Genomic DNA, 9,318 nt, shown 5'->3' with positions numbered 1-9,318 from the left:
TCCTTCTTATTACCACTCTTGCCAAGTGATGTCATGTACTTATAATGTTATTAACTAGTACTTAATTATGTTATAAACATAGACCAAGTAAGTCATTGACAAAGTCATTAATAATTCAACCATAGACTAATTCTTTGTCCCCTGATTCCATGATTCAATAATGCTCATTAAATTCTTTTAATTGGTTTTTCTTGCCATGTTTGATGCCTTAGTAAATGGATTTAAGACCAAAGTACTTGGTCTTGGTCATGAAAATTGTTCGGTTTCAATGTATAAGTAGCTAAGAACAAATAAGTTTAGTGATAAAAAATCTCATTTGCCTTCCTCTAGCAGGACAAAAAGCTTGCTAACACCTATAAAACAATAAGATTCATTAGAGATTCAAAGATTCTAACATAATAAAACTCTCAAATACTAATCTTAGCTAGTTTTGATTCATTCAAAGAAAGATCCCAGATAATCTTAGCTTGAAGAAGACAAGAGATAGTACTCGCTTTTCCCTTCAACTTAACTATATATGTTTATATAAGATACTCCCCAAAGAAGTTTGAGCATTTTGTCACATCCAATTCTTTAAATTTGTGACAAGTAAACATACATTAAACTGCTTGTTCTATTAATTTGTCGATTAGAACAGTCAATAAAAATTTCTAATATGATCGTTACTGTGTTTATACGTGCATGCTAATTTCTAATGTAAACTCAAAAAAGCTTTTGTTGGTAGGTGAAAACTGGATTTTGTGGAGTATAAATGATAATGATTTTATAGCTTGACTTCCGAGCTGTATTATCCACACCTCTGTAATTTTTTTGCCAATGTTGTTTTCAAACATGTTATCTTTTCTCTTTGACTTTTCTGGATATCTACTAAAAGATAATGAAAATTTAAATTAAAGTAATCAGTCTGAATTCCAAAATCCTTTCTTTTCTTTTCTTTTTTTTTCAAGAAAACCAGCCCGAGTCCAGTTCAACAGTGCGAAAATATCATCCCAATTGCAGCAAATTTTTGACAAATTCTTTTTGCTTGGAAATGCATGAGCTTAATTTGTTTGCTTACAAATAATATAGAAAATATCATTATCATCATCATCATCATCATTATTATTTACAATTGACGATTTCATTTTGCTGCTTAATTTATTGTAGTGATGGCTTTTGTCTACTCTGGGGAAATAGTTGACCATGAACATGTATATACGTAGTTGACTCATCATTTCCATAGATGTTTTTATATTATCATGAAGTTGGTAAGACTGGTTTTTTCTACTTCCTTATCTTGATCAATTAAAATATATATTCAATAAATTCGCAAGTAAATTGATCGGTATTATTATTGAACAGAGAGATGTACGGCAATTTAGTTTGAAACTGCTGGCTAGTAGACATGACACTTGTTTTTAATTTCAATGAACTATTATAGTAGCATTCAATTCTAACTTCGATGAGTTGAAATCGTTGATTTAACAATGAACAAGGAGAAAGAAGGATTCAATTAAAACAGCATATAAAGATATAGATAATATAAGTTATTCTTTGGTAGTGTGAAGTAAGATAATTGATTTTTCCTTGGCTTTGAATCTTATAATTTATGAATAGTAGTTGATTTTTAACATTTTTGCTGCTAATTAATTTTGAATCTAATAAAAATATTGTAATTTTGTGGCAGCTTTCCCACTTTTAATAAATTTCTTTTATGACTAATTTGATCCTTGCTTTAGAAGAAAAAAGGAACAGAAAAAAAAAATGCTTTAGGTATCTGGTAGTCAATTGACTTCAATTGATAGACCAAGAATTCTAATTTTTTTGCCTTTTTTTTTCAGTTTTTGGTTATAAAATTTAATGGACTAATTCTGTCAGCTTGCTTGTACATGGCTCACCAACTACCAATCAGGTCAAGTCCATGTTTCTCTTACACGAATAATCAATCAATTATCTGCAAACATTAAAATAAATATTCTAAAAATTAGCTGGTCGGTAGAAACAATTGTAATAAACTATTGAGCAATCCCCGGAGTTTGATTATTGAAGTTATTATTGATAAACTAATAATTAGTATTAATTAATCAATGTTTCCAAAATATCATAGACTAATGATCACCTTCACCGTATGAACACGCGACAATACAAAGAGTAAATAAGAAGTAAGTAAATATTTTATTCTAACTTTACCATCTCACACACTTGAGGCAACCTTCTTTTTGTCCGTTTTATCATTCACTAATGATTTTAATTAATACACTTGCATTGTGGGAAAATTTTTATAAGCTTCATCCTCTTTGTCATGGTTACTCAAAACTTTTTGATCTTATATGTTTTTCTAAACCTTTTTAAATTTAAAAATTTCGGCTAAATAAGTTGAGATCTACAAATCCTTCACGTCGGTGTTGTCAGGTATAGTAATGTAATTTCCTTCATATTGTTTTGAGGCAGGAGAGGTTCATCTCTTTTAATAAAATGATATATGCACTTATCATTAATTAAAATATTCAAATATATACAATACAAAATCTAAGACTTAAATTTCGAATTGATAGGTTAGGTAGGTTTCAATTTTCGAATTGATAGGTTAGGTCGGTTTAAATTTTCGAATTGATAGTTTGGATTGATTTTTTTTTAAGTTTATCTATCTCTTAAAAGGCTAAATAAGATTTAGAGAAACTATTAAAAAATAATTATTTTAAAGAACATAATTTTAAAATAAAAAAACTTAAAGAAAAGATTCAAAGAAGAGGTTTTTTCTTTTTTTTAATTATATCAGCTTTTTAAAAAATACTTTTCTCTCAATGGATCTTCCTCTCTTCTCTCTCATTTTGCAAATCACCATTTTTCAACGCAAATTACGATCTCTCTTTCGTACACCTCACTACTAAAAAACAAAACAAAAGACTCATTAACAAAATAACAAAATTTGTAGATTTTTTTTGTTTTTTCAAAGATTAAGAGAAAAGAAAACTTAAAATTTAAAATTGCATTCAGATACTAATTAAAGATTTTCTCTCTTCTTCACCAAAAAAGATTTTAATATTAAATACATTGTTTCTTTTTTTCTCTTTTTTCTTGGAGATCATAATCCAATTGCTTGCTAGATCAACAAAATTCTAATACTATTACTACTATATAAAGTTTGAGAATTGTTTTATTTTTGTATGAATTTTTTTTATTTTAACATATGAAATCGTACATAAACTTGAAGTAAACTTGTTTCGTTTTTATTTATTAAATGATTAAAGATATCATGAATACTCTTTATAGTAAATTTAATCAAAATTAGAGCTTATATAATTTATTTTACTAAATAACTTATCAAACAACTTTAGTTTAACTTTAAAAACTATTATAAAATATATGTTGTTATTTTTCATAAGAATTTCATAATAACTTTTAAGCTATTAAAAAGATAGGCCAAATAGGCTAGGACTAAATAATTACTTAAACTTGTTGAATTTAGAAATGGTTGGTTTGGGCACATAAATGCCATTATTTTTCTTATATTTCTTTTCTGTCCCTTTAAATGGACAAAAAATTTAAGAGTTTATATTTAAAATACTGATAGTTTATAATTTCTATATATTATCAGCTCACAAAATGAAGTCACCTTATTAGTGAGGTAAAATTAAAAAATTTTAAGGATTTAAAATTAAATATTTAAAGTTTGTTATTGATTAATTAAACAAAATATAAATTATTTTCACTTTTCTCTCCAAAATCTCTTTCACCATTTTTAGGTTTTTTTTCGAGTTTTTGTTGAAAGAACAAGAATTCAAACTAAAACACCACATATCTTTGAAACCCCAAGAGAGAAATTGTTGAAACCTTAAGAGAGATTAAAGAATTTGGTACGGGAATTTTGGATTTTTGTTGAAATAATAGGAATTCAAATGTACAAATCACTTAAAAAATATATCGCAAAAATCAACAAGTAAAAATTATCTTGAAATCTTTCAAGTATCTTATTGCTCTCAAAATTGTATAATTTTGCCGAACTTAATTTTGATGGAAGAAGAAGATGAGAAGAAGAAGATGAAATTGGAGAATTTTGATGGAAGAAGAGTTTGAGAGAGATTTTTTTTTATTTTTTATATATCTTTTTTCATTAATGAAGTGGTAAAATATTGGATGAGCAGACAGTGTACAGAAACTATATACTGTTAGTATATCAAATATAAATTTAAAATTTATTTATGATAAACTAAAAATCAATAAATTTACCATATTAATCATTAAAAAACGTCTTTCTAACTAAAAAATAAAAAATCATAATAACACAAAAAATGTTCTATAAGTCGGGGGTTTGAACCAAGCCTTTGGAGCCTCACAACATGAGAGATAAGCTCAGGTCCTTGTGAAACTGATATTTAATTATGAAAATAATAAAATCCATTTCAATAATATTAAATAAAATTATATTATTTATTTAAATAATAATAATTTTCAAGTCGACCACAACCAGCACACATCTTAAAATTTTCAACACAAGATCACTTAAAACAACTCGACCCTCGAACAACATTCTCAAACCAAACCAAGGCAACAAGACAAAGCCTCCAAAGTTATAAGTGTTGAAAAGGCTCAATATCGTGGGGAAGATGTGGCGGAGAATTCAACAGACGTTTATGATACGAAAAGAGAGTAATATTAAAGAATGAGGCTCATCAATAATACAAGAAAGAAGAAACTTGTTCCTTTCTTGGTTGTAGTTTTGACGTGAATGGGACCTCATATGCACATTAATTCCATGCAAATTTCCTTGTTTTGGTCAGGATATACGTACGATTCAGTCCAACCCTCTTTTTTTTCCTTTTTTGTCCCTGTTATTTGACCAATGGCAACGGATATGCCACATTATCAAGATCTATTTGTTTGTTTTTCTTGATCACCACCAAAGAAAAGATATTTGTTTATTAATTCAGCTTAGAACGTACAGTGAAAGTGGTCTATTGATTCCTAGAGAATAAAGAATATTTCCCTGATAATTTTCTTCTTTAATTTTTATAAGCTGCAGAAATTTTGCAAAAGACAAACAAATAAAGCAGGAGGGGGGGTTCAAACAATAATACTAATAATAAACATTGTAGCCAAGGAGGTGTCGCTAGGAATTTTATTCTCAAATTTTCATTTTAGAATTCTTTGTATCTTTCAGCTCCTCAAAGAGAAAGTCCTAAGTCTTATTCTTTCCAACATAGCATTGCTTTAAAATCATAAGTAAATTACCTTCAACAAAACACGTAATCTAATCAAATCATTGTAAAAGGGGAAAAAAAAAAAGAGACAATCACACACAGAGCAATGGTAAATTTGCACAGCGAAAAGCATAAAATCAAGCATAAATGCTGGGGTTGGAAGTAGCATATTTCAGGAGCTCTTCATTTTGTTCAAATAAGGCCATTTCTTCTTCATCCAAAGTCAAGAGAGCTTCAATTCCATCTCGAGATCTTGTGTCGGCCAGAGCAATTGTGTTGCTCACCATTTTGTTTATACTGACATGCCATAGCGGCTTTCCCCACCCAAAATCGGTGTCATATAAGGGGAACTTGCACCAACTTGAACACTTGTAAACGGTCATTTCTCTGTTGTTCCTGAAGAATTCTCCTCTCTCCTTCAAGGCCCCCATGATTGCCAAAGGTGCGCCTTCGCCTCTGAACATATTCGCCTTGGTGTTGTTGAATTCGTTGAAGGATTTTCTCATCTGAATCACAAGTTCAGGTAGCTCCAAGTCTTTCTCTTCATGTGCAAGCACCATAAATGGCCATATAAAGTTCCCAATAGCAGTTTCGGGTAACGGTGGAGACATCCTTTTGCGCAAATTGACAGCTTGAAACAATACCGTTGGCCCGAATGACCCTGTTTTTTGTTTCTTACAAGCCGCGGCGCATTTCCATAACAGTGCCAACACCACCTCCACCCGAGAGGGGTGGCTTTGCATCTCGTTTTGAAATTCCTGATCGACTTTAGCCTTCAATTCCGCAATCTTTGAGGCACTAAACACAAATCTCCTCAGCACAAACTTTTCAGCAGCAATATTCAGAGATGCAGACATGGCAGAGAGTTCATCTCTAGGTGCCAAAAAGTTTTCTCCGATGAGGTCAGGGGTCACGGGGTCACTTAGGCCGCGACAAACCGCTGTCCAGCTTTGGAGGAGAGTAAGCAGTGCTGATACATCAGCGAGCTTGTGAGTGAGGGAGAGACTCATCGCCACACCACCGCAAGCAAAGCTAGTCAACTGAACGATAAACAAGGCACCATTGGACAATTCCATGGTTTTGGTATCCGTACTAGGTAAGAAATGGTCCATTAGATTAAACTCAGGTTGGTTAAGGAACTCAGATAATTGGATGTTAACTTTGGCTTCGACGAAGAAAGCACCCTCGTCGTTACAATCAATGGTAGCAGCGTCCTGAAGACGTCCGCCGAGCGGGTAGAAGAACGAGAGCGTCTTGGAAATCGATTCCTGAAGGAGCTGGGATTTCTCGGAGAAGTCATCAGCTATGGAATCGATGGTGTTGTTAGAAGGGTAGAAGAAGGTCATGTTGCCATGGACGGCAGGGGAAAGTTGATCCAGAAGAGAGAGCTTGAAGGTTTTCAAGTCGGAAGGAGTTGGGGTGGAAGGTTTGATGGTTTGCCTGGAAACGATTTCAGACTTGATTTCGACCATTTTTCCTTCGTTTTTTTTCTCTCTTCAGTGCTCTTTGATCTTGGTTCAAAGTGACACTCATTCCCTGCCCCGTTATATAGATGTAGGAAAATTTTCTTTAACTTCGGATGTAGATTTTCTGCTTGAGCAAGTGAATCCTGTTTCCTGGCATACCTAGCAATAAAGAAATAATAAATCCAAAAAAACCAAAAAACAAAAGAATACTACTTAATTAGTGCATAAAAGGAAAAAGTCCAAGGTTTTGGGAGCTCTAATTGGACCGTTGAAGTTTTCTCCTCTAATACGACTTTGTAAACTCAACTAACCCTTTAATTTATTCTGTTCAAATTGTTTCTGCCAGTGTGAATAAACAATGCTTGTGGTTTTTGATTGATCGAAATTAACTCGGTCCCCCCCTCTCGGTTTTGATGTATTAAGCTGACTTGCTCCTTGTTGATAATCATTAAAAAATACCTACTAGATAGAAAATAATAATATTACATAAAATTTCCAGGTCAAATAGTTTTATGTTATTGATCGCTGATTAAATATATTTTAAAAATTAATATACTATCACTTACGTATACGATAATTATATTCATATTAATATAAATTAATTTTTAAATTAAAAATTTCACTTTCTGAACTACCAATAAAAAAGAAAAATTGTATAACTTTTGTCTCCTTGAATTCATTTATACCAATGTAATAGCTTTCAATAATGTGTTTCATTTAGATTTATTGGATTTATTATTATAACAAGGATAGATCAAGATATGTGGATGGTAAAGAGAGTTAAGTGCAAATCAAGTTTGACTAACCAACAAAGTAAACAGCCTAGTAGTTTGGATCTCGCTTGGCTTGAAGAAATTCATGAGGAGCCTACCTAATTTTTCCTTCGGAAAAGGCTTGACCTTTTGCAGTTTGATTATCAATATAATATATATTGTTCATATCTCTTTCAATACTTATCAATGGTTTTAATTTGGATGTTTACCGCTATTTAAAAATTGATTATTTCGTTCTCGAGTTCTTTCTTCTTGTTTTTTCTTTTAATATATTCCAGTCTATAGCCTATTTTCTTAAGCAATTGACTTGTAATAATATATCTGATCTTGGACTTCTAAACTGAACCGTGGAGAGAAAACTTCTCGTGTTCATCCATGGAAAATTTTTGCAAAGAAGGCTGTCACCATTGAACATCTGTGTTTTCTTTAAGTTTTGTATAATGACCTCAGGCAGCATGAGATTAATTGCACGAAATTTGTGAACTCCAATAAACCCCCAAATTTGCGTGTGCTTATTGTAAACTACAATTATAATTCAACAGCCTATGCATAACTCAATGTAATTGAGAAGAACAGAAGGATCTTGACCCAGAAGCATTGCAGCCTTGAAATCAACGATCCAGTCAAAGTAACAGCCAGCTTTGGGCCTTGGTCCAATCAATTCTTTATTTATTTATTTATTTTTTCCGGTTTTTGGTTACAACTTTCAATTCCAGAGTCTTGCTCAAATTTCCCAAAACTAAAACTTCCGGAAGGAAGAAAAAGATGAAAAGTTAAGACAATGGGAAAATAATCGCCAGAGGAGCAGTGCTGTCAAAAATGAGAACATAAAGAAATGTTCAAGAAAGACATGTTGCTAGGATTGTGAAATGGAGAATTGACCCAGATGTTATCTGTTATCTAATTGATAACAATATGCTTAACAGTGGTGGGTGATAGATAGGGATGATGCAATAGCAAAAAGCAGAGAAAGATAGTGGCCTCTTTACAAGGGCGAAAGACAAGAAGAGAAACCAATAGTTCACCGGACCTGACCTAAATTCCTCATTCATACTTGATAAGCGAATGAGTCAGTCGGTAGATAACAAGAGCGGCAGAGCAAACGAGAACAACGTCTTCGAGCAATAATTGGGTTTAAATATCTCACTACCAATGAACACTAGAGATAAACAGAAAGCTTAATGCCTCATGATATGCAAGTGCTAATGTCACAGAATCATTTAAAAATCTAATCTGATGAGATATGCAGCTTCTACATTTATAAAGATACACTAACATGAGTTGGATGAGATATTGAACATAAAAAAACTTTGGTCCCAATCAACTAACTGCCCACTAAGGCTCGTTCAAGATGTCAATAGATTTTAGAAACAAAAAATATATATATATATATATATAAAACAAAAACAGAGAAAACTGATGCATCAAGTGTCAGGATGAAAACAGCTGGTGCCTTAGAAGACCATCAGATTCACAACTAGTGGAATCTGCTTTAGTTTCAACACATGTTTCACATATGTCCAAATGTTTTTGCGAAAAGCACACCTTGGGTCAAGCTAGAGCCACCAGGTAATGCTAGCAGTCAAGAGGGAAAAACAGACATAATGCAAGGATCAATGCTACCGAAGTAAAGGAATCTGGTCAGCTCAATTGCTTAAATGAAACAAAGGGCATAAAATCTTAACTCTTAAGAGCAAATTCAGGAACATACAGCATCTTGCAAGACCAATTGACACCTGTTCAATGTAAAGAACAAGCAAGAAGAATGAACCAAGTGACTGGAAAAGTACATAAATTCTGTCAAGTAAAGAAAATACATCTTTCACTTTGATCACAACATGGTCTGTACAGAAATATGTTCCCTTATTTACACTGCCATAGAGAGAATCACATGCAAAA

The 9,318-nt window shown here is 32.0% G+C and overlaps 1 pseudogene; it reads right to left on the bottom strand.

Annotated features, from left to right (window-relative positions):
- Nucleotides 1-5,086: 5,086 nt before the first annotated feature.
- On the bottom strand, nucleotides 5,087-6,799 carry LOC110419259 (cocaine synthase pseudogene; annotated as a pseudogene).
- Nucleotides 6,800-9,318: the final 2,519 nt, after the last annotated feature.

The sequence above is a fragment of the Theobroma umbraticum genome, unplaced genomic scaffold (assembly GCF_002168275.2).
Source record: "Theobroma umbraticum cultivar Fairchild unplaced genomic scaffold, ASM216827v3 scaffold_30.0, whole genome shotgun sequence".
In the NCBI taxonomy this organism is placed as follows: Eukaryota; Viridiplantae; Streptophyta; class Magnoliopsida; order Malvales; family Malvaceae; genus Theobroma; species Theobroma umbraticum.
Note: the sequence above shows the minus strand (reverse complement) of the source record. Positions and strands in the feature narration are given on the sequence as shown.